Below are 26,504 nucleotides of genomic sequence, written 5' to 3' on the forward strand. Positions count from 1 at the left end.
ACAGAACGCTGTATGAAAGGCAGGGGCACTAAATTAAGCTAGAGAGGTGGACAGACAGCCGACGGCAGAGAGCCTTGCATGGCACGGTTAAGAGGATCTATTTTATCCTCACTACGGTGGGAAGCCACTGCGGCGCATGGCATGGGCCTCTTTACGTGAAAAGAGATAATTACAACAACGTGGCCAGTGCTATAATTGAGCAGAGTATTGTGAGGACACAGAGGAGAGGTGACATCTCTACAAGGGGGGTCAGGAAGGTCTTAGAGAAAACGTTTGATCTGACAAATGAAGGGTCAGATGGGAGTTCTCAAAGATGACTAGCACTTAATTATATTCTTTGCCTTTTCACACCAATAGGGTACTGTTATCTCATTGTATAAACTCATATTACGCAAGCTTCCTTGGGCTGAAATTCAGATTTTTATTTGCCCCATGCACTTAAAATAAAGAATGAACTCAGTAACAATAATATGGAAATCCTTTTTCAAACAGAATCTGGGGTGTTAAACAAATAATAAAATTTAAACTAAGCTGGGCGCAGAGCCCAGAAAACGTCACATTAAGGCAAACAAGTGAACATGAAAAAAAAACCCCAAAGTGATGGCAACAAAGAGCTGGTGGCATAACAGATATAAAGCAAGGGAGAGCCAGACATGGGTGACAGAACCCAGGAATGGCACCCAAGTTGGAGTCCTAGCTTTGCCACTTCTTGGTGACCTTGAGCAAGTTACTGAACTTCCCCTGGCTCCACTCCGTCAACTGGGAAATAGGCAGGTGGGCCTGATGATTTCAAAAGTCCCACCAGGCTTTAAACATTCAGGGTATCTCTGAGTCAGTGACAGCTGAAGCAGAAAGGCCTCTCCTAAGAGGTAAGAGTAAGAATGGATACATGTATGTGTATATATATATATAACTGAAACTGAAACAGATTTTAGTTTATATGAAGACAAATATGATAAACTCATCTCTTATGCCCTTGCTTTTAGGGTTGTACTATATCTATGCTTCCAGGTCATCATAGAAAAAGTTCATGGTGGGAGAATTTCTGTATGTAGCTTATGAACTTGACACTTCATTAATATCAAATGAGCAGCCAACAGTTCTGTTTTGGCTTCCCTTAAGAGCCTCTTTCTGGATCCAAAGTCACTAAACACAGGTTCCTCCATCAGCAATTTATGATATCACAGTAGTGGATTCTATTCCAATAAGACACTTGTACTTTGGAGAGAAATGACTATAGATCACCTTGATGTTTTCTTTTCAGTTTTACTCTGCAAGGTTTGAGCTATTAATTCTTCCCATCTATATGGACTAATATTTCAAGAATCCTTCTTTTATAAGTCCTCTTGGGATCCTAAATACAGAAGGAACCCCACCCCAGAAATCAAACTGCTTGTATCTTGTTGCACCTATATGAAGAGTCATAATCAAGCAAGGTGATGACACTCACAGCTCTGGAAAGCAAGCTCCAGTAAGGGGAGAAATTCAGCCCAGCTGGCATTGTACTTGCTGCAAAAATCACAATCTCCCAGACAAAACAGTCCTCACATGGACCAACAGGAAAAGACAAGCACAGCTTCCGACCTCTTTAAATCACAGTAGAGAGATCATTATGTCATTAGTGTTCAAACTAGGAGGCACCATAGGTTTCCTCAGTAAAACGCCTCTTATTTCACAGATGACTTGGTTAAGCAATTTGCTTAAAGATAGTCAAGGAGTTAATGAAAAAAACAAGATGAGAAACCATTTCTATTTTCACAGTATGCCTTTCTCCCCAAACACTAAGTTCTCATGCCTTAGATTATGCAGGAATTTAAATGAGGACTTCTAGTAGTATGCATGCTTGGCTATTCCTACTGGTCTGCAGGAACTACAAGGACCATTCCTTCAAGAACTGTCAGGACAATTTATTTACCGCATCACTATCTACTTCAGAATCTAAGCCTTGAATTCCCTCCCTCTACCACCTAAAACTGCTCTTCTGGTTCATTCAGTCTAATCTCTTAACTGACATCAACACCATCTTTTTTTCTTTCTCTATCAATATTCTGGATAGTCAGAATTAGCGGGATTTAAGTTTTAGTCTTCGCACTGTTGATTATTCTCCATGCCATCTTGGGCAGGTTATGTATCCTGCCTAGACTTCCACTGCCTCATTTAAACATACTAAACATAATTGGGTCTAGTCAGGGGCTCTTTTTGTGAGGTCAGATCTCCAAGTTCAGTAAGTCTATGAAAAATTGTATGTTTAATTTTATGTGCATATATTGTGAGCATTACATTACATTAGAAAGGATACCTAAATTTAATTAGTTAAGAATTTCTGGGCTAAATGATTTCTTGAGTCCATTCAAACTGATTCTATAAATTACACTATATGATGAAATGACATCTCAATATGTCCATAGAAATCCATTTATTTAATCCATCTACTTTGTCTTCAGTTTACCTGAAGCCCAAGGGATCTGGAATAGTATTTCACAACACCTACCTACTGGTTACAGGTTATCCCCTCAAAAACTGCAGTCACCTTCCCTACAGTCTGTTTCCACAGCTGCTTCCTTGAGCTGCTGCCTGATTTCTGATAGTAAGTTCTAATTGCCTTTCTGACGTCCTCTACCACCTGCTATTGGTATGACATGCATAGAAATGAAACCTACCTACCAAAGGGATCATCTCAGTATAGTACACGTGGGCAGCTAGATGTTATAACCACAGAAATTATGTCACAAGTCAGGGACAAATCAAAATCCTGAGAACAAAAGTAAATATCAATGTCATACAGCAGGTATCAGAAAATAAGAGTGAATTCAGAGTTTGAGATGGATTGTGACAAATGATTCAGATTAACATGTTAGAATGACAAAGGCCTGTTTTCTTTTTGTTGTTGTTGACGTTATCACTCAGGGAGAAGGTTTTAAGGTCTCTAGGAGAGGTGTAATTCTCACCTTAATCCTAGGAGAGGATGTAATTACAATCTCTGGTCCTTTTGCATCTGCATTATTGTCACAATGAACAGTAACAGCAACTACTACTGCTGCTGCTACTATAAGTACTGCGTTGAGTACTGATTTCACGCCCAGCATTTCACTAAGAGCCTTTCACATGTCATTCCTTTGCTCTCCAGAGCACCCTTGAGATCCCTACCACAGTCCCCATTATAGGTGAGGTGGTGGGCTGTGGGAGAGAGTAGGAATGGCCCAAGGACTCTGGCTCATGATTAGGGGAGTCAGGTTCAGACTCAGTGTGGACTTACGAAATTTGTTTAAAGGCTGCATTTGATGTATATTATTTTCCTAGTGGTGCTATAGCAAATTACTACTACAACAATGGAAACTTATTCTCTAATAGTTCTGGAGGTTAAAAGTCCAAAATCCAGATGTTGTGAAGGCCATACTCCCTCTGAAGGCTCTAGGGAAGCAACCATCCTTGTCACTTCCTAGCTTCTGGTGGCTTCAGGCAATCCTCGGCATTCTTTGCCTTGCAGGGGCATCACTGCAAACTCTTCCATCATCTTCACATGGCCTTCCTCCCGATTTGTATCTCTGTGTGCCTTTCTTCCTCTTAAAATACCATCAGTCATTAGGATTTAGGGCCCACCCTAATACAGTCTGACCTCAACTTAGCTTAACTAATTACATCTGCAAAGACCCCATTTTCATATAAGGGTTACATCCTGAGGTTGTGACCACACCTCTGTAGATACCTACATATACTGTGGACCACATCATTATCAAAGGGTTCTCCATAGAGCAATGTATTTTATTGTGAACTACTGTACTGTTCATTGCAGAAAGCAAGCAGCAGTAAGAGAGCTTTGGATCCCTTAAGTCGCCTTGCTATATTAGTACTGTGAGCATCATCTTCCTCTTAATACATGTGATGCTTCTTCCTCCAGGAAATAGCTTTCCTGGAGCGGAGCCGGCTACAGTCTGTGTGTCGATTTGCACTTAAACTTCAAAGCTCTGAGAAAACTTTCAAAGTCCAGGATAATCAGGTTAATGCTGCATTCGATTTACTCTGAGGAGAGATTTCCATCTTTAATAAAAATATAAATACAGGCTCCTATGTGTTCAAGAAGAAAAAGGTCAACAAATAGGTCGGGTCAGTTTTAGTTTCTGGTTCAGATCAAAACCAGATAATTCCAAAAAATATGAGGGTTGTGTGTTTTCACCCATCAATACTGGAGCTTCAGGAAAAAACTCTGTGTTGTATGGGCCTCTCAAACGATGCTCACTGTTGTACCAGGACTGTGTTTGGAGGGCATGGAAGAAGTAGGAATGCGCATTTGGACAGGGATGAGGGAAGGAATGAGAATCGGCCCCCCGAACACAATTATAAATGGAAAATAACGACTGCTTTCCCTACCTCTCCCTATCGCCCTTGTTTCTTTAAAAAGTACACCTTTGCTACTTGAAGATCATACATCTTTGCTCTGAGAGTCAGGAGACTTGATAATAGTGTTAAAGAGGTAAGCCAAACCCTGCCTCCTAGCCCATGTCATCCCTGTCCCTTCAGTCAGCAGGGGCAATAATGACCTCACGAGACAAGTCCTTCTAATTCTAGCTAGAGTTACCTTTGTTGTAAAGTGCTGAGCAAGGACCTAGTACAGCAAACCCTCTGTAAATTGTGGTGGTAGTCTGTGTCCTTATTTTATGGATGATAAAACCAAGGCTCAGGCAAGGCATCCATAGAAAAGCAAAACCATTTTAAGGCCTGTACTTTTAAGTTATGACACACATAATCAGTAGAACAGGTCAAAAATAAATTTTTGTAACGTTGCTGCCAAGGAAGAATCATCATTGCATGTCTTAACCTTAAAATCAAATGAAGGCACTTGGCTACAAAAGGTGAAAGGCAGAATCCTTAACTTCTCCTTATTTCAAGACCTGTGTGATCTTTTAGTGGCAAAAATGTAACAATGCCAGAAAAAGTGGTGTCAGAAAGTATTCAGAGGTAAATGAATCTTTTGTGTCCTACCCCTAAAGTCGGTGCTCAAGTTCCAGGTCAATCAGACCTTTATGGTTAACAGAAACAACAGGAGGCCCCGCAAGTTGTCATGCGTGTTGATTCAATATCTAGAGCTGCTAGACCAGCACTGCAAGAAAGGCCCAGTGGAATTGATACTATTCTTTGTATTGTCTTCTGTGCAATGTCTCTGCACTGACAAATAGATTTTAAACATTACCCCTAGAGTTTTGGTGGAGGACCCAGTTTAATAACAATTTATTATACTTTGTGGGCGTCTGGGCTGCTGGCCTGGGTGCAGCTGTAATGAAGCACAGGCTAAAGAGGAAGGGAGTGTTGTCAGAGATAAACTGTTAATAGGTGAAGGGGGGGAGGAACTGGAATTCAACCTGTACCAGAGCTAATGTCTTACCAAGACAAAGGGCTGAGGGAGGGAGACACAGACTTCAGGAAAGAAACCGGGTCACAAAACCTGAGTTGAGGGGGCTCAAAATGGAAGCAAGATATGGTAGCCAGAGAAATTCTCTCACTTTCTGGGGCACAGCTCTAAGTACCCGACAGACAAGCCTGTGTCTTTGGCTATGGAGTTGAGGTTATTAGAAAAGGCTCCAAGCCTGCTTACATGACTTTTTGCAAAGCTCCATTCCTTTTCAAAGGACTTCACCCATTCATTATCTCATTTGACAACCTCTTTATTAGAAATTTAGGTATGATTATGAAGAACTACGCCTACTTTTAGGTAAGCAATGTAAGGCACAATTGGTTTTTAATTTCCTTTTTAGGGTCAACAATGTCCAATTTACCCCTATGTGCTAGGCAAGTTTGAAGTACACTGTGCATAAAATAGAGATCCTGGTCTCATAGAAGTTACCACTGAGATCACAGGGTGAGTGGGTAAGATTTGTAGAGATTGATCCCATTTTCAGATTTATAGTTTTGTTTTCATTACCTTCTGATCTCTCTTAATTAGATATACAATTCTCAAAACTGAGGGGAAAGTATTAACTACGCCATGAGCAGGCAAGGCAGAAAAAGGACATTAGTTTTTGGTGTTAACTGTCTAACATGAGGGTTGTAAATAATTTCTTAGAGATAATAAAGACATTACAGATGTAATTAAACTATTTCTTATAGACTTATGACTGGTATATTGCCAGGGTAAAAAGCAAGGCAAAAAGTGTCATCTAATTTTTCACTTTAATTTTTTTTAACAACTACTATAATCCTGGCTCTGGAGGTAGTGATAAACAACTACCAAAGGCCTGGTCCCTGCCACCCTCAATTTTTAACTAATGGTACAGCCAGACATTTAAAAGTAAGTCCCTCTGCTTTGAAAGTTGATAGTAACTATACTTATCAAAACACCTAACTTTGAGCACACATTACTTTTATAATAAAAAACTAAATAATTTGGGTATGCTGGCTAGTACAAGTCACCACAAGGGAAAACAATCATAGTTTAAAAGAGCTTGGAAGATGTAATTACAGGATTATTTGCAGAACACTGCATGAGCTTGCATTCTGATTTCATGTCATAACTCCATGATTGAAGGCTTCAAAATCAGAATCAAATTTAGATCTCCCACTTGGAGACTCTGGTAATCAGAATCTTCTGTCACTGAGTCCCAGACGATTTCAAATACATTACACTCCACCAGCAAGGTCAGAGTATGAGGAAAACAGTATGAGCTTTATTTTTCTCGTTCTTATCTTTTCTAAGGAAGTTTAAGAATTCTTCCCAGGTCATTAAAAAAAACTCAGTAGGGGCTTCCCTGGTGGCGCAGCGGTTGAGAGTCCGCCTGCCGATGCAGGGGACATGGGTTCGTGCCCCAGTCCAGGAAGATCCCACATGCCGTGGAGTGGCTAGGCCCATGAGCCATGGCCGCTGAGCCTGTGCGTCCAGAGCCTGTGCTCCGCAACGGGAGAGGCCACAACAGTGAGAGGCCCGCGTACCGCAAAAAAAAAAAAAAAAAAACTCAGTAGGATGTATTGTATTTCATTCAAAACTGCTTTATATTTTTCTTACATACTTAAGAGAAATGCAAGCCAGCACAGATGTAGGCAAGCACAAAGAGAAAGGATCATGTGCACTGTAGATCCAGCTCTACCATATGTATCCTTTCTTAGATTTACTCTTATGAAATGGAACGGTCTGCCCTGCACATTCTCTTCGTTGTGAAAATTAACCAGTACATAGAAAAATCTGAGCATAGTGACGGGCACAGCATAAGTACTGAATAATTATTATTCTAGGGGAATTTATCATTCTGTATGGTGTGAGGTAGTAATTAAACCTGCTTTTCTAAATGCAAGCCAGTTTATCCCATCATCCATTAATGAATCATACACTTTCCCCACTGATTTTAAGATTCAAATTTTAAGTTACAAAAGTAGAATATACTCATTGTAAAAATTTCAAATAATGCCACAAAAGACAGGTAAAAGGTTTTTCTCACCCTCCCCAAATGTGTTCTACTTCTGTCTCCTAAAGTATTTTTATGTTTCAGTCAATGTAATTAGAATACTACACATACACAAGTGCATGCATATATAATTTCCTCTTTCATACACTGGGTCGCCTATACTTACAACTCTGTGACTTGCTCCTGTCAGTCAGTGATATACCTTGAAAATATTCCCATGGCAGTGGCAATTTTTCTTAAAAAGTTAAGATTTTTAATAAAGTCCAAAACCCAAGGCAACCCAAGTCATATCTTCCAGTAGGAGATAGATAATGACATAGAGTATTTGAAAAATGCTGAGAAAACTCTAGGAGTCGAAACCCTATTTTGACTCCCAAATGTAAACTACTTTCCACGAATCATTGTGCTTCTACAGTTTTAAAATCACTATGCATATCCTCAATCCTCTACTTCATTTTTGCAAATACTAATCTATCTTAAAAGATTTCTTCTGTCCGAAATCTTAACAACAGAGGCAAAGGAAATAACTTCCATGTACAAAAATGATGAGAATTTTGGCTTAAGAGAGATCTCAAAAGATGGCTGGTGAGAGATTTCAAGATAGGGGTGGGATATCCTGAGCTCACCTCCTCCCACAGACACACCAAAACTACAAACTACCTACATAACAATTCTCTCTAAAATAAGACCTCAAGACTAGTAGAAGAGCTCTTCAACAAAAAGAAAGCCTTGTTGAGACAGGTGGGAGGGACAGAGACACAGCCTTGCCAGGGCTCCCACCCACTGCGTGCTGACAAGTGGAAAGGACATCACAAAAATGGAGCTCCTCCCTGAGGAGCAAGGGGTTCAAGTCCTACATTGGGCACCCCACCTCAAGGGACCTGCACCAGAAAGTCAAGACCCCAAAACAACTGGCTTTGAAGGCCACTTGGACTTAGATCTGGGAGAGCCAGTTGGCTCCAGGAAACAGAGACTCTGCTTTTGAAGCTCTCTCACACAAACTTACTCCATTTAATGACCTCAGCATTACCTGGCCTCATACCAAAACCATACAAGGACACCACACAAAAAGAAAATTACAGACAGTATGCTCAATGAACATAGATGAGGGATAAAAATCATAAGATCATCTCAAAAGATGCAGAAAAAGCATTTGACAACATTCAACATCCAAATATGATAAAAACTCCCAACAAAGTGGGTACAGAGGGAACATACCTCAACATAATAGAGGCTATATATGACAACCCCACAGTTAACATCATACTCAACAGCGAAAAGCTGAAATATTCTCCTCTAAGGCCAGGAACAAGATAGGAATGCCCACTCTTATTCAACATAGTTTTACTCAACATAGTTTTATTCAACTTTTATTCAACATAGTTTTGGAAGTCCTGGCCAGAGCAATTAGGCAAGAAAGAGAAACAAAAGGTATCCACGCTGGAAATAAAGAAGGAAAATTGTCACTATTTGCAGATGTCATGATACTTTATAGAGAAAAGTCTAAAGATATCACTGAAAATTAATAAACTGTTAGACTGTTAGAACTGATAAATGAATTCACTATGGTCTCAGAATACACAATCAATATACAGAAATTGCTCACATTTCTATACACTAATAATGGAATTATCAGGAAGATAAATTAACAGTCTCATTTACAAATGCATCAAAAAGAATAAAATCCCTAGGAATAAATTTAAACAAGGAAGTGACAGACCTGTACACTGAAAACTCTAAAAGATTGATGAAGTAAATTAATGAAGACACAAATAAATGGAAAGATATTCTGCACTTATGGATGGGAAGAATTAATACTGTTAAAATGTCCACACTATCCAAAGCAATCTACAGATGCAATCCCTAAAGCAATTATACTCCAATAAAGATGTTAAAAAAAAATTCCAATGGCATTTTTCACATAAGTAGAACAAATAATTTTAATCTGTATGGAACCACAAAAGACTCAAAAGAGCCAAAACTATCTTGAGAAAGAAGAACAAAGCTGAAGGTATCATGCTCCCTGATTTCAAACTATACTTCAAAGCTACAGTAATCAAAACAGTGTGGTACTGGCATAATACAGACACACAGGTCAATGGAACAGAATAGATAACTCAGAAATAAATCTATATTTGCATGGGCAATTAATCTACAACAAAGGAGGCAAAAATATACAATGGGGAAAAGGCAGCCTCTTCAATAAATGGTGTCAAGAAAACTAGACAGCTATATGTGAAAGAACCAAACTGGACTACTTTCTCTCACTGTACACAAAGATAAACTCAAAATGGATTAAAGACTTGAATGTAAGACTTGAAACCATAAAATTCATAGAAGAAAATATATGGAGTATGTTCTTTGATATGTCTTAGCAATATTTTTTGGATCTGTCTCCTAAGTAAGGGAACCAAAAGCAAAAGTAAACAAATGGGATTACATCAAACGAAAAGGCTTTTGCACAGCAAAGGAAATTACTGACAAAATGAAAAGGCAGCCTACTGAGTGGGAGAAGATACTTGCAAACTAAGTATCTGATAAGGGGTTATTATCCAAAATATACAAAGAACTCATACAACTCAATATCAAAAACACAAACAACAGAGGACCAGTATAGACATCTTTACATAGAAGACTTAGAGAAGGTCAACAGATACATGAAAAGATGCTCAACATCACTAATCATCAGGGAAATGCAAATCAAAACCACAATGAGATATCACTTCACACCTTTCAAAGAAAACAAATAACTAGTGTTGGTGAAGATGTGGAGAAAAGGGAACATTGGTGTATTGTTGGTGGGAATGTAAATTGGTACAGCCACTATGGAAAACAGTATGGAGGTTCCTCAAAAAATTAAAAATACAACTACCATATGGTCCAGCAATGTCACTCCTGGGTAAACATCTGAAAAAAACAAAAACACTAATTTGAAAAGATATTTGTAACCCTGTGTTCATTCCATCATTATTTACAGTAGACAAGATATGTAAGGAACCTAAATGTTCACCAATAAATGGCTAAAGCTTTTTGTTACATATACACAATGGAGTGCTACTCATCTGTAAAAAGAATGAAGTCATGCTATTTGGGACTACATGGATGGACCTAAAGGGTATTATCTTAAATGAAGTAAGTCAGAAGCTTAAAGACAAAAATCATATGATTTTGTTTATATGTGAAATCTAAAATCAACAAATAAAACAAAAACAAACTCATAGACACAGAATAGACTGATAGTTACCAGAGGGGAAGGGAGTCAGGGGGTGAGCAAAATGGGTGAAGGGGGTCAACTGTATGGTGAAGGACGGATAACTACACTTTTGGTGATGATCATTTTGTAATGAACATGGGTGTCAAATCATAATGATGTACACCTGAAACTTTTTTCACCGTCTTTATTGGAGTATAAGTGCTTTACAATGGTGTGTTAGTTTCTGCTTTATAACAAAGTGAATCAGTTATACATATACATATATTCCCATATCTCTTCCCTCTTGCATCTCCCTCCCTCCCACCCTCCCTATCCCACCCCTCTAGGTGGTCACAAAACACCGAGCTGATCTCCCTGTGCTATGTGGCTGCTTCCCACTAGCTATCTATTTTACATTTGGTAGTGTATATATATATCCATGCTACCTGAAACTTTTATAATGTTATATACCAATTTTATCTGAATAGAGAGAGACAGAGGGAGGGAGGGAGGGAGGGAGGGAGATATGGTTGGTTTCTAGAAGCCAGCTGAAAGCTTCAAGTTGATAAACATGTATGCCATAGGGCTTCAGTGAAAGACCTTATTCCAGCTGCTTTGTTTTACCACTGGGTACTAATCTGCAGTGGGAGTAAATGATTTGCCTAACTGTCTCCCAGCTAGTTTGTCAGAACTTCGGTCATTTTCTCTCTGGACCAGTGCTGTATGTGTCTCCACGTGGAGTTGCCATAACATAGGGATATGGGGCAGTGTGCCTGGAGGGCCTCAAGCCACCTAAGCAATGAAGCTCTTTCAGGATGGTGAATTTTCTTGTTGTTACATGATACGTCATTCTTACAACAAGAAACACCTTGAAAACATGTATCATAGAGCAGAGTGAGAACCCTAATAAGATACTGCACGGCTTTGACACAACTTCCCTATGCATGAGGATGATGGGGTACCACCATTTGAGAAATTCTTCGCTGTACCACACTCAATCAAGTATATACTATTTAAAAGATACTATTTACTTCTTTGCTGAAAGCTTAGCCAGGATGGTTTCGGGTCCCTAGGTCATCCCGACTAAATGGTAAATTGGCTGTGACTGTTTTCCAAAACAGCAGGTCAAGATCCATTAGAGGGCTGTGAAATCAGTTTAGTAGGTTATGACTTGTGTGGGTATTTTTAAAAGAAATTAGAATATATATACATATATATATGTATAAATATATATATATGAATATATATTCTATATATATAGGAATTGTACGTATAACAATATTCATTGTTTTGTAAAATATTTCAGTTGTGTACATATTTGTGCATGAATAAATCACAATGTATTACTGTGGATCTCAAAAAAGTTTTGCAAACTTGCTGTTCTGTCTTACTGTGTTCTTAAAGGAGACAAAGCTAGAGATGGGTTCACCTTATTGACAAAAAATATATTCTCCTTACAATAAACGAGATGCTCATACAGTGATTTGACAGGGCTAGGCAGAAAGTTCTAAACAAAAGTTTCCTCTCCCACTGAATATTACAGTGAATCAGATCCCTAGCCCAACCCAAACCAGAATCCATGGGATAGCGAAAAAAGTTAACATTTCAGGGTGGAGGAACTACATGGTGGGTTTCCTTTTTTTGCTATTTGATATATAAATTGAAATCAAGAGAGAAAAACATGCACTCTATAAAATTACCTAGGCTTGTGTAAGGGGTTCAGGGGAAGCAACATTGTATACTGCTACTTGAGCAGGGTTTAGAATAACTCTTTTAAAGCTGAGGAGAAATTACCTAGATTATCTAGGTCATTCTGCCATCCTGTTCATGCAGTGGAGTGATTTATTTAAGATCATGCAACGCATGAAACATGAGGAAATAAAACCAGCTCCTGACTGACTCCAGATCTGCAGTTTTTTCTACTGCACTCCCCTGCCCTAGTTGGTAGCTGGATGATACCAACAGCCTTTGCTGTAGAGTATATACTTAGGAGGAAGCAGGGAAAAGGAGGACACACACCGCACAGGGAAATAAAATCCCAAAGAAAATGCAAACAGACAACTTTAGTTCAGGCAAGAAACATGGTCTTTAGTTACCATATCCTGAAAAAGAAATCATGACATTATCACACGTTGGATAGAAGAGATCTTACAGAGAATAGTCTGGTTCTTCTTTGACCTGGGAAACTGAGGTGAAGGGAGAAAAGACTTAGAGTCACACGGCAACCTGGATGAAGAACAGGGATATAAGTCCCAGGGGCCCAATTCGCAGTCCATGATTTATCCATGATATCATGTCCTCTCTTATCCATGAAGATGGATTAAAGCAAAAAAGCAAACATGAACAAAACGCCCCAAACCTCCAGGGGTTTAAAGGAAAACTGCAAGTGTTGATAGAAGTTCCTCTTGAAAACCAATCAACAACTGTTATGAAAGATAACTGGCTTTATAAATGCCTGTTCCACAGCAGGGCAAATGCTCTCAGGAGGACAAATCACTGCCCATTCCTCTAACTTAGTTTACTTAATAATCTTTACCTCATAACGTGTTTCTGGGCAAAGTAGATTGCATGGATATTTGGTGCAAAATCAGTTCATGAACTCTGGGGAACTTTTGTCCTTTAGTGACATCTTTCTTTTGAGTTCTCAAACGCTCATTTCCTACTGTTAGGAAAAATAAAGAGTCTTCAGGGGTTAGCTGGGCTTAGAAGAATTCTTTAGGAAATTTCATCCCCACAAGACGTAAGTGATCAATAGTTGTCATTACTAGTTGTTTTAACAGGCAAATGTCATTACTAGTTGTTTTCATAGGCAAAGAGGATAAAAATTCAAGAGTTGGTAAACTAGACTTCTCAGCTTTGCTGAGTGGATGACTTCATATACTGTGCTGACTTTTATGCCTTGATGACTCCACACTGAGGTGGGAGATCATCATAATCTAGCCTGCTTAATGGGCTTTGTAGAGCCTGTCAAACAGAACTCCTGGCAAGCAGAAACTTGATGATGTTGTTAATGGAGACATTATTGACTAAAATGCACGTCTCCTAAACAGTAAGTCAAAACTGTGCACATCTATCCATCTTCAAAAAAACTTTGAGAACTCACTTTACAGCAGGATAAAAACTTCAGCTTTTGTAGAGTTACAGAGACTTGTATTCAAATGTCAGCTCTGAAACTTTTCTAGGATTACAGGCTTGAAGTTCCCAATAGGAAAATAACTTACTCAGCTTTCCTAATTGTAAAATGTGGTATTAGTGTCCTCCTTCATTTTATTAGAATATTTTGAAGAGGTAATATATGCTCATAATACAAAATATATGAGGTAAAAGAGAGGATTCATACAACAAATTCTTCTTCTTTCCTGTATCTCATAGCCACTCAACCCTCCTTTCTGGTACAACCATTAACCAATTCACGAGTTCCCTTCCGGAGATACTATATGCATTTACAAAACAAACCTTTATACGATACGTATTTTTAAAATTTATTTAAGGAACACTCCTAAACTCATTCTATGATGTCACCATCACCCTGATACCCAAACCAGACAAAGATGTCACAAAGAAAGAAAACTACAGGCCAATATCACTGATGAACATAGATGCAAAAATCCTCAACAAAATACCAGCAAACCAAATCCAACAGTACATTAAAAGGATCATACACCATGATCAAGTGGGATTTATCCCAAGGATGCAAGCATTCTTCAATATATGCAAATCAATCAATGTGATACACCACATTAACTAACTGAAGACCAAAAACCATATGATCGGGCTTCCCTGGTGGCGCAGTGGTTGAGAGTCTGCCTGCCAATGCAGGGGACACGGGTTCGAGCCCTGGTCTGGGAGGATCCCACATGCCGCGGAGCAACTAAGTCCCGTGAGCCATAATTACTGAGCGTGCGCGTCTGGAGCCTGTGCTCTGCAACAAGAGAGCCCGCAATAGTGAGAGGCACACGCACTGCGATGAAGAGTGGCCCCCGCTTGCCACAACTAGAGAAAGCCCTCGCACAGAAACGAAGACCCAACACAGCCATAAATAAATAAATAAATAAATAAATAAATAAATAATTTAAAAAAAACCATATGATCATCTCAATAGATGCAGAAAATGCTTGTGACAAAATCGAACACCCATTTATGATAAAACGATACATATTTTAAAATCAGATCTGTGTACTTAGATTTAGCATCGGCATTAGGCAAAGAGGTAAAGATTGTACAGCATCTAGCCCATGGTCAGAGTATTAGAGAATTCTTCAAAACATTTTACAGAACCATTTATGAAATAGAAGGGTGCTCAAATTCAAGGAAGACTAACTGGGAGGAAGAACATCTGACATATCACTCAGCTGACACACTGTATGGTACTGATGATGCTCACCATCTGTTCTTTTTCCTTCCACAGCCAGGGAATCATAAATTATCTTCTGCAGCAGTCAAGTTCTACCCCTTTCTGTAGCAAGCCTCCATGGTGGAAGTAATAATCAGGCCAAATAAAGTTGGGGACAGAAAATTGGCTGGACGGTCTTTGTATGAAAAGAAATGGTTGCAGAGGAAGATTAGGTGGATCTTGGAAGGCAAATTGGATATTTTGCTTAAGTTTAACTTTAAATGAAGAGAAATTATTGAATTCAACTTAATAAATCAAAAATCTCAAGAGATGACAGACAAAAAAATAGCCTTAAAACTACTGCACATTTAAGTTAGAAGTTCTCTCTGTATAGATAGCATTATTGTTCCTAATTCTCACATTTTCTTACGTTCATGCCCTTTGACATGTGATTTTTCAATTTTTTCCCACTAGAAGTAGAGCATATTTCATTACCTCTTTGATTCTGGTTTTAGCCATACGACACGCTTTGGCCAAAATAATGTATTTGAGAAGGATAGTTACACAGTTTTGAGCTCAGGTCTTAATAGGTATTGGATGTTTCTATTTGCCGCTCTATGCTTTCTGCCATCTCTATGAGAGGACCCTGCTCTAGAAGGATGAAAGTCACATGGAGCATCAGAACAGGACCCTAGCGAGGAGACAAGCCAAACCCACATCTGACGAAGTCCAGCCAATCTGAAAATTCACAATTGAGAATGTATGATGGCGTTCTGAGCCAGTCAAATTTCATGTGGTTTATTACACAGCATTATGGTGACTACAGCTGACTCAGATCATCACACCTTTCTGAAGGGGAAGGAACTTTTCTATGTTTCAGGTTAGCATGGTGATAGGTACATAATAGGCACCTATATTTTGATGCACTGAATTGAACCCGATTCAACAGCTTATTTTCAAATGAGAAACCCCCTGAGTTTAGAAAGGTCAAACTTTTTGCTTAATATTATACAGCAGAATAGCTGTATAGAATTGAATTTTCCTTTCTCCCAAATTAGGGGAATATGACCTTAAAGCACAATTTCTCAAGCTTGTCACTATTCACATTTCGGGCCATCTTTAATCTCTTATCTACTAGATGCTAGTAGCATCCCCACACTAGTTGTAAAAACTGTCTCCAAACACTGCCAAATGTCACATGAGGAGCAAAATTGTCCCCAGTGAGCACCCACAATACTTTTGATAAACTGTAACTGCTGAAACCTTGTAGTCTTTATGGTGAGCTAAAATAATGCTTACAAGAATGCAGACTGGCTAAAACACAAGGTTGATATCTCACTTATACAAATTGTCACAACTATTCAGGACACTGGAAGTCACAGCTTTTAATCAACTAAAATCCAACATATAACTCAGATGAAACATCCTCATTTGATTTCTAACAAATACAGCTTTCTGAAGGGTGACAAGTCTCTGTCCCTGTGAAGTTCAATCTTACCTTTCGGGAATACTCTGAAGAGTTTTCTTCCTTGTACTATGGGCTGGACTTGAAAACTTCCAAGCTCCCTGCTAATTCTATGATGCTCTACTTTTTATTAAGCACTATGGTTATTAAATAATTATTCTCCTTTGCCTTGTTGTCCTATCGTAGCACAGAAAAAATGGCTTGTCTCTATCGCATCCTGAGACCTGGCTGCTGGGCCTCAGCAAGTGTGATAAGGAGCCCTGGAGCCCAGCCATGCCATGTCTGTCATTGCAGGGAAGCAGTCACCACAGCGCTCCCATCCTTTGTCACTCATCCTGTACATCACTCACAGGGGGAAGAGTAGAAAATCAGCAGTCAGACTTCCAAAGAGGAAACTGACAACTTGGATCCCAGCAGTTGGTTTTATTAATCCCCTACAGAATGTGAGCAGTTGAAGTTCCTCCTGGAAAGTCAGTCAACAGTAGGATCAGATTCCAAGTTGTTTATTTATAAGTGAGAGACATCTTCAAACAACTTTTAGAGGAAGCCTGCCACTAAGGACTGAACTGAACTTTCCATTTCAAGTCTTCATTCTCTAAAGGGCTTAGCTGTTTTTCCTACTGCTTCTACTTCCAGAAATAAACAAAATGCTTACAAAGTGACATCAACGGCACCACTTATCAGATAGCAGGCTGTTTTAGGAAGTAACAAATGAGGTCTTTCCACTAGGTCCAAAGCAAACTGTAGAAATCCTGTACACTTTTCTTCTGAATCAGCATGATGAACTGGACATTTCATTTCTTTGTAACTCATGCCCCCACTGTAATTTTACTTCAAATCGATATTTTGGGGGCTAGGGCTAATAACCTCTTCAACTCTACTCAAAAGTGGTAAAATTCAAATGTCGATGTCCTCTATTATGCATTAATGCTTTCAGAAGCAAACCATAACTTCAAAGAATTACTTCCCAAAGGCAAAATTGTTGCTGACACTGTTTAAAGAAATCCTACTTAGGTTTGGCTCAGCAGGGTTAGAGACACACAAGTAAGGAGATGTTTACCCAGCTCCAGAGGGAAAGAAGGAGAGAATATGTCTGGTGATGATGCCTCAATGCACCTTTGTCAATGGGATTCAGAGCAGACATTCACGCTGAGTGCTGAAATCTCATTCGTGCATCAACTCCTCGACCTGCCTTCCCTGACAGAAAAGGAAATTAACTCAGACACCATGATGGCTTACCACATTTTTGTTGCTATTATTTCCCTTCTTAATAATTAAATAAGTGTTTTGATGTCCTCTTCTCTGAAGGTAGTAGTTTTCCTTTGCTGCTGTAATATACTACCACAAACTTAGTGGCTTAAAACAACACAAATTTATAATCTTAGAGTTCCACAGGTCAGAAGTTGGTATGGATCTCACCATGCTAAAGATCAGGCTATTGGCAGAGCTATATTTCTTTCTGGACGTTTGAGGGAAGAATCTGTGTTCCTGCTCATTCAGGTTGCTGCAGAATTAAGCTCCTTGCGATGTAGAACTGAAGTCCCCGTTTCCTTGCTGACTAAGGGCCATTCCCAGGCTCTAGAGGCCACCTGCATGTCTTGGTTTGTGACCTTTAGCTTAAGTCACAAATTGCCAGTGGAAGATGCCTTAGACAGCAAATAGTTTGACCCACTTCTTGTCTCTGGTAGGACACAGCCCTTCTCTATTCCTACCCTCAGTCATTTATGTTTTCCACCAACACAATGACAGGACAATGGGCATTGATTGATCAAGTTCAGAGGCATTCATGAGGCTGTATTTTCTAGGGTATTAGAACTTTTGCAGAAATACATAAATAGGCCTACCTGGGGGAAATTCCCTTTAGGTATTTACTGGAGTAACAAGTTAGTTGAGAAGGTCCACTCCTGGTATTTTGTTTTCCTGTGGCAAGATAAGAAGCCTGTGCCTCTGCTTTTGAGCTATCAGAACCTGCCCGCCACCCAAAAAAACAAAAACAAAGAAACAAAAAATATCCCTCAGGGGCTGAGAGATTCTGGGCGTTGAGATATATCCCCTCATGCTCCAGGACTTCTTTTCTTGGGCGTGATTTGTCTCATAGGAAGATGTGCTCTTCCTAGCAGGGCTGTTCTTGGCACTAGAGTGGTAAGGTCAGAGGATTAAGCATCAATGTGAACTTGGGGGAAAGTCACCAGCTGACTTCTTAGACTTGCATTGCTTGTAGACCCAGCTAGGCATGAGCATGCGTGAAAGCAGCACCTGTCAGGTCAACAGGGCAGGAGGCAACCGAGGAGCTACAACTACAATTCCACGCGGTTTGGGGGCCAAGGGCATAACTAGTAACAAAAGCATTGCTTTGCCTGGTGTCATTCCCATTCTCTGGAATGCAAAGTACATTAAGCAGCCAGGTATTGAAATATTCAAGGAGTCAGTAAACTGGACCTTAACTACTTCAGTTTCTCCCATTCCATAACCCTTCATTTCATAGATGTAGAAATGGTTTCAGAGATGCAAGTTCACTTAGTGATGGTTACCTTGCTGGTTCAAGGCAGAACTAGGAATAGGGCTCAGCAGACATTATACAATATTCTCTCCATACACTGGTGACTGAAGAAATAATTGAATACTCTTCAATTACTTGGCACAGCTGGGAAATAGGTAATTCTGGTTACCTCCGGGATAAACAATTTAGGAAGTGAAATGACCCAGTCCATGGATATCACCGCTCAACCTTGGAACCAAAATATCTTTTGGGGATGCCTAACCTCCCAGGTTGGGAAATCTCGCTCCTGTGCTTTCAGAAACATAGCACTTTGACAAACACCAATCCTCCATCTAGGGAGAAGACCATCCATCACACTGTTACTATACTTGAAAGACTTCTCACAAAGGTGAAGAGGTCAGGTGGCTGCTGACAACTTTAGCTAACCAGGATAAATCTAGGAGACAAAATAGAAATCTGTTCTCCAAACTTCAAAAAACAGAAAGGAAAGTTCTTCAGCAACAGACTAGGAACAGCTATTTCTAAAATATCATTCTGATTCAAAACTAAGAGCTAGAAAGGATCAGAAAAATTGGCCCATGTTTATGAAGGCGATTACTGAGAGAAAATGTGAACTTCTGGATACCCCTGGTGTCCTCAGCTAGCCACCTAAACTGAGAATTGAACGAGGCTGTTGAGGAAATCTTAACACCTACTGGGTGCTCAGAAAGCAGGTTAGAAGCCTCTGTTAGCCATTGCTGTCCTTTTGTAACAAAGGCTTTGTTTTTGATTTGCTAGAGGCCCCACAGTTAGTGATTTCCCTTTATAAGGCAGAGAGATCACTGAATTTAGGGCTCCAATAGACATGGACCTCTCAACCGGTCCCACCCTACCCCAGGGGCTTTGCACAGGAACACTCCTCCTCTCAAATGTTTTCAGTGCTATCTTCACCGTTCATTTCAGCTCTCAGCTCACATGTAACTCCAGAGAGGCCAGTCACAACCTTATGAAAGGACCCCCTTCCATCCCTCCGCCACCCCACGACCTCTTTTACTTTCAGCATGATATAGTCATGGGATTGAATCCATTGCTTACTATGTACAAGTCACTTAACCTCTCTGGGCCTCCCTTAGTTTCCTCATCTAAAACAGTAAAACATTCCCTACTGCAAAGGATTTTTTTTTTTTTAAGGATTAGATGATAATACATGTTAAGCATTTATACCTGGGACTGGCAAAAACTGACAGCTCAATAATTCGTAACTATTCATATTACCATAATATGAAATTATGTATTCACTGCTTGCTTTTCCCCTGTTTTCTACCCTCCCAACTGCAGTAGAAGCTCCCCACGAGAAGAGAGCTGGTCATTCTACTTCACAAACGTAACCCTAGTAGCTAGAACAGTGTCTGGCACATAATACTCAAAGAATTTGCCAAATGAATCAATCACTAACCTAGCATAGGTCCCAAATTATTTCAGCCTCAGTTTTCTCACCTGTGAAAGGGAGATAATGGCTACCAACCCATATGGTTTTGAAGAATCAAATGAGAATTTATGCCCCTATTTCTCCAGGTATAATACATGTGCCCTGGGGAGGAATTTGGAATCCTAAGGCTACATAAAGCGAACCAAAATACACAGCACAGCTACTCAGAGTTTTGATTTTGCAAGAATATTCAGGGGAAAAAGAATTTTGAATTTTTATACTCAGAATAATTTCTGAAAGTTATTAATTTGATTTTGCTCTTTCTGCATGAAGCCCTGCCCATTTAAGAAGTCTGACATTTTTATTCCTTTACCTCAGGAGTAGATGTGTTGGCGAGTGACAACAGCAGCTCACTTTTGTCCCCCACCCCGCAAAAAAAAGGAAATGTTGAGGGTGATTATGTTAACTGAGCCAGCAGAAAAGAGAGGATAGAGATAAGGAGAGGACGAAAGATTCGCCCACGAAATGGAAGAGATTCTTTGCAGTCGGGTGAAGAAGATAAAAGGACAGATATTCATACAGAAAAACTTTGGTGCCCACAGGGTCTCAAAGTGGAAAATATAAGATTCTGGGACCTTTAGATAGCTCTAAGGGACAAGGAACCCCAATAATGATTAAAACTAAATTTCCCACTAGCCCGGGAAACTAGGCACTCAGAGGAGTTGAATATTGGTTTAGTGAAATAAATGTGTCATTTCTTACAAAGTTAGAGAATAAAAATCACTCCAGTACATTGCTTTACAAAGCCTCACAAACCTTACTCAATCCTTACACAACAGGCAAAATACTGCTTTTCTGTGCCGGTCTATTTTTTGTTTTGTTTTTCTTTCGAGTGTATGCGTATGTATAAGGAAGAACAAGCTCAAAGACTCAAAATATTAATTTGCAGTGACTGATTGGAAAATGTACTTTGGAATTCAAGAAAGTCAGTGGTCATAGCGTCAACCCATATTAGACAAACCACTTCCATGAGAACAGATTAAACTCGAATCAGTGGCAGTGACAGAACTAAAAGTATCCAGCAGAGCGGCCACTTGGGACTTTTTTGATGCCCACAAACTAGTTTGATGTGTGTTCTTACCACAAAATCCAGTTCCTTTATGTAAATTAGTTATATAAAATTATAGTATTCGTGGTAAAATAAGGCCTCTACCATTCACCATTTTTCTTCACCCAAAAATTCCTTTGATGAGTATTTCCCAGAGGTGATCAAAGAGGTTGACCACAACAGAGACCTTTCAATCTACCAATAATACAAGTACCCCTTGAAAATGTGTTTAGAATGGCCACTGGAGGCTGAAAATTGTGCTTGATCACCTGTGGGCACTACTTGGGAGCACTGCTCTTCGGTGATGAGTTTTTGAAACTCAAACTTACTGAAGTTTATAATACAATAAAAAATACAGTCGTCATCTATACTTATATAATTACACGATTCTGGACTCTTGAAAGACGTGGCACCAAGACACAGAAGGAAATTGTCTGAACACTGAACCTGTTGTGTTGTGTGATGTTTAATTTGCTCTAATTTGACTCAATTGTCACAAATGGGTAGATTCAATAAAACAACATTTTGCCAATAACCTACAAGTATAAAACTACATTATTCCTAGTGTAACACTTAAAATATTATTTCAGTAAGGAGTGTAAATACATAGTAAAAAATAGAATACAAAATTTGGGTGAATGTGTGACTTGAATTTCTTCTACACATTCAGTAGTCCACTGCTGGCTACTTGCACTCAGGTGATGTTTGTTCACTCACTCACTTTTAAAAACACACTTAATATGCAAATGAACTTTAAAAGTAAAAAATAAATGGTCTCCAAGTTCAAGGTACTTTTACTGCACAGTTATTCAAAAGGATTTCTGAGAGTCTTCTTGGGTTCTTTCTGCCCTACAGCATGGACTCTTATTTTGACTATGTACCAGAGTTGGTATTTGGTGTTATACACAATAACAGCAACACTGGTTGGTAAAAGATTGAAATACTTGCATAGTGGCTGGTAAATTGCTGTCACTCCTAGCTTCTCCTATCCCTACCCCTGAGAGCCCCAGGATATCCCCTGATCCAGCAACTCTCTCTGCTGGGTTCCCCAGAGCCCCACAGACCTTTGTTCCCATTGGACAGTTCCCATGCTATCGAGGTTAAGTATCGTGAATATTCCCCATGTGTTACACTCTTTCTTTTCCTCTCCCCCTATGCCAGCCTTGAATGCCTTTTGCTCTCCCTTCATCTCTACTTTAGCGGCAACCTTAGTCCTCATCTCAGTCAGGATGCCCTCCATGTCAACAGCATACAGTGACTAGTTAAGGAACAGAGTGTGCCACCTGACTCAGCCTTGAGAATTTTGCTGGAGTCACTGAGACAAAGGCACCTGCTTTCCCCTGGGATGTAACTGGTAGAATAAAAGCAGAGGCTGGTGGGCACCATCTTTGCCACCCCTGTGGAAGAGTCTAATGGGCGACTGAAGACAACACAGAAAAAGCCAAGCCTGAGGGTGGTGAGAGACTGTGTGAGCCCCTGGATCCAGGTACGTGATGCATCCCCAGATTTCAGGTAAGGAGCCCAGAAGTTGATTATTTTCCTTGAGCTGGTATATCACCCGGAACAGAGTTCTCAAACAGAACTTTTAAATCATTTTTCCATCTTCAAAAGGTGAAGAAAGCCTAATTTCTTCCCCCATAGGCTCTTCAGTCCTCATAGCTGGTTTCTTCCTCTTCATGTAAGTCTCTACCATTCATCACTATTTAAGTCATACGTTAACAAGTTCACAGAAAACACCACTTAGGGAGGATTACCTGGCTGAGATTTCCAAGGGTAGCATGAAGCCTAGATATTTTATAACATCACCTGAGACGGAAAAGTTGCAAAGGAAAGTGGTAGGGAACACCAGGAGAGGAATTTAATAAACTCTGCTACAAAACTACCTGATTTCTACCTGGGCAATTAAATTCTGATTAAACTAACTGCTGGGTACTAAGACACAAAAGGCAAAATGGTCTCACACCGGGGGAACAGTCTTTGTTCTCTACTTTCTTATGTCGCAAAGAATGGTGGAAGAACAGGAAGTAAAATTAATATTTTGAAAATAGAAGTGGGGACTTTTAACTAGTACTGTGTTTCTCTCCAAGGGGAGAGGGGTGAGGAGGAAGCACACTGTGTTGAGTGTCAGGATTTTAATTTTACTCAACTAGATGCCACTCTTCCAGCAAGTAACCTGATTTTATGCATTATAGGAAGAGCTCTCAAAATGCAGTACTTGGACGAGCAGCAGCATCACCTGGGAGCTTGTGAGAACGCTAAATTCTTGAGCTCCATCCCACACCCACTAAATCAGAAATCTGCAGGTGGGTCCAGCAATCCGTGGTTTAATAAGCCCTCCAGGTGATGCTGATGCACTTGAGTGCTTGAGAATCTCTGCCCGAAGAGTTCCCCAACCATGCTTTACAGGAGCAACACCTGGGGAGCTTTTCAAACTCTCCAGGCACCCCGCCATGCCAATTATAGCAGACGCTTTGGGGGTGGGAGTCAGTTATCAGTTATTTTTCAAACTCCCTATGTGATTGCCAAGTTCAACCAAGTTTGAGACCCACTGTGTGAAGGTGTCACTGGCTCAATAACTGACACCTTGGGGAGATCCCAAAACTCTGGTTTTTTATTCTGCTGGCAATCTCTTCAAAGTGGGTGCCCAGAGTAAGAGATGGAGGCAGGGCTGGAGAGGGGTCTCTGAGAACTCTAGCTCCGCAGTGCGTCCACCATCTCAGTGCCCTCCTAGCTCTTAGCGAGAAGAGCTTCTCTCCTCCATTATTCCCTGTCACGCCCGTCTCTCTATTTCTTTCATGGCATTTACCCCATCAATATTCACACCCGTATATGTTTATCATCCAGCTCCCCAAACAGAACTATAACCATAGAGGGCATGGGCGATTTGTTCACCGTTGCTTCAGTAGTGATTAGTTGAGTGCCTGAGATACAATAAGCACTGAAACATTTGGTAGCTGACTGAATACATCTTGACATAACTCGTATCAGGTAAAGACAGCTGAACCCTTTCCTCAGCCATTGTGTTTCAAAGACTTGGCTGCCCCCAATCACACAAGTGAAGTGTCCAAGGCAATGAACCCCTGGACATAAAAAAGAAACATACCAAACCTTCCTTTTAAGCAGTAGCATCACCAAGAGTCAAAATTCTTAATTTTCACTTTGACTAAGCACGAGTTAATCTGGAAATTTCTTGCAGTCTAACTCCTTCATATTAATAAGCATCTCTGTTTTTAAATATCCAAGTCCCTTCCACTTTTAAAATCTCACTTTAGACAAAATCTTTGTGAGGAACTTCAAGGGACCTTGGGCTACTTTCTCCAATTGCCATTCACAAAGTTCAGGGAAGGTTATTTCTGGTGTGGCTAAAGTGATCTATCTTTTGCTTAACTGAATAGAACTACCATTGGGTTGTATATCAGAAGCAGGTGGGAAGTAGCTCATTTATTACCTGCCATCATTTTCCTTAAAAATTCATTTTTCATTAAATCACTTAAACCCAAATTCACTCAGGCATTGCATCCCTGAGGATTAGATCATAAAGTTCAGTCAGTAACTCTATCAGTCCGTCTTGAAACTAATAACAAAAACATCGACAGTGATGAATATATTAAAATGTTAATATATACCTTGCCTACTTGTACTTTTACTATCACTTTGCCCTGCTTTACAGGAACGTGAGAATAGTTTACATAAAATATTTACTATAATAACAGTTCAATACATTTTACACCCAGCAAAAAAAAAAAAAAGAAAAAGAAAAAAAACCAAAATTAATCCAAAAAAAAAGCTTAATCCCTCACAGCCAATCTTTTAAGCATAGGCACTAACCAGGAACCTTCACAGGAAGTCAGTCCACTCTCCTGACTACTTAGTCAGTCTGGAGGCCATGAGAGGCCTGCAGAACTTGATTACTCTGAGGCTGTAATGAGCACAGCGTGTCCTTATGTGAAAAACAACAGAAAGATAGAGGAGAAAACATTCACTACCTTGTGTTCTAAGACTGCAGGGACACCAACATTTCATTTCAGATGAGAATGCAAAACACCATACCTAGGTACTGCATGTGAACACCTTTAGAGTTTAATAACAAAAAAACCGTGAGAACAAGAGATGTGAAAGTACCTTGAAAAATGAAATGACTGAAACGGAAGGGAAGCATAAGTCATACACAGCCAAGACCTTACTTTTTTAAAAGAATATTGTTGAAAAATGTCCTACCTGTCTCGATTCTCCTCTCCACCTCAACTCCGGAGCACGGAGAAGGAAGACTGGGTTTAATCCTTCCGCAGGACCCGCTTCCTGAGTTTTCTCACTAGTGTGGGCTTCCTAAAAGAGACCGTGAGGAAACAGCGAAGACTGAGGAGTTGTCTGCCTGCAGGTGCTGACAATACACAGACACACACAGCTGTGTCTAAGTGGGCCACGCCCAGCACCGGGAACAGCACGGACAAAGCGGGGAGGCCTTCCCCGCACAGCCGAGCTGAGCCTGCTCATTCAGTCCCGCTTTCACCAGCCCAGCAAACCCTTCTCATTGCTTTTCATTCGCTTCATCTCTCATGACCATCCAGCAGTGTTACGGGAGATGGTGAGCGTTCTTCTCTCATGGGCTCTAATTCCTTGCTACTCATAGTGTGGTCCATGGACCAGCAGCACCTGCATCACCTGAGAACTTGTTGGAAATGCAGAATCTTGGGCCCCACCCCACCTGCTGAACCGGAATCTGCTTTGTACCCAGATCTCCACGTGATCTTTTTGTTTCTACTTTTTTTATTGTGATACATATACCATAAAATTTACTACCTTAGCCATTTTAAGTGTACAATTCAAGTGTATCAAATACTTTTATAATGCTGTGCAACCATCACCACCATACATCTCCATAGCTCTTTTCGTCTTCCAAAACTGACACACTATATCCATTAAATAATAATTCCTCTTTTCTCCCTCCCCTAGCAACTGGCACTCACCATTCTACTTTCTGTCTCTATGCTTTTGACAACTCTATCTCACTCATATAAGGGGAATTGTATAGCATTTGTCTTTTTGTGACTGGCCTATTTATTAGCATAATGTCCTCAATGTTCATCCATGTTGTATCGTATGTTA

The 26,504-nt window shown here is 40.0% G+C and overlaps 1 protein-coding gene across 5 annotated transcripts in view; it reads right to left on the bottom strand.

The window, feature by feature from the left end:
* Positions 1-26,504, bottom strand: part of CRBN (cereblon) — a 959,169-nt gene that overhangs the window by 319,247 nt on the left and 613,418 nt on the right. For all 5 annotated transcript variants that reach the window (XM_060022931.1, XM_060022930.1, XM_060022929.1 and 2 more), the window contains one exon: positions 25,617-25,724. The gene's annotated coding sequence lies outside the window, so the exon portion shown is untranslated. The remainder of the gene's footprint in view (positions 1-25,616; positions 25,725-26,504) is intronic.

This window comes from Delphinus delphis, chromosome 10 (genome assembly GCF_949987515.2).
Source record: "Delphinus delphis chromosome 10, mDelDel1.2, whole genome shotgun sequence".
Lineage (NCBI taxonomy): Eukaryota > Metazoa > Chordata > Mammalia > Artiodactyla > Delphinidae > Delphinus > Delphinus delphis.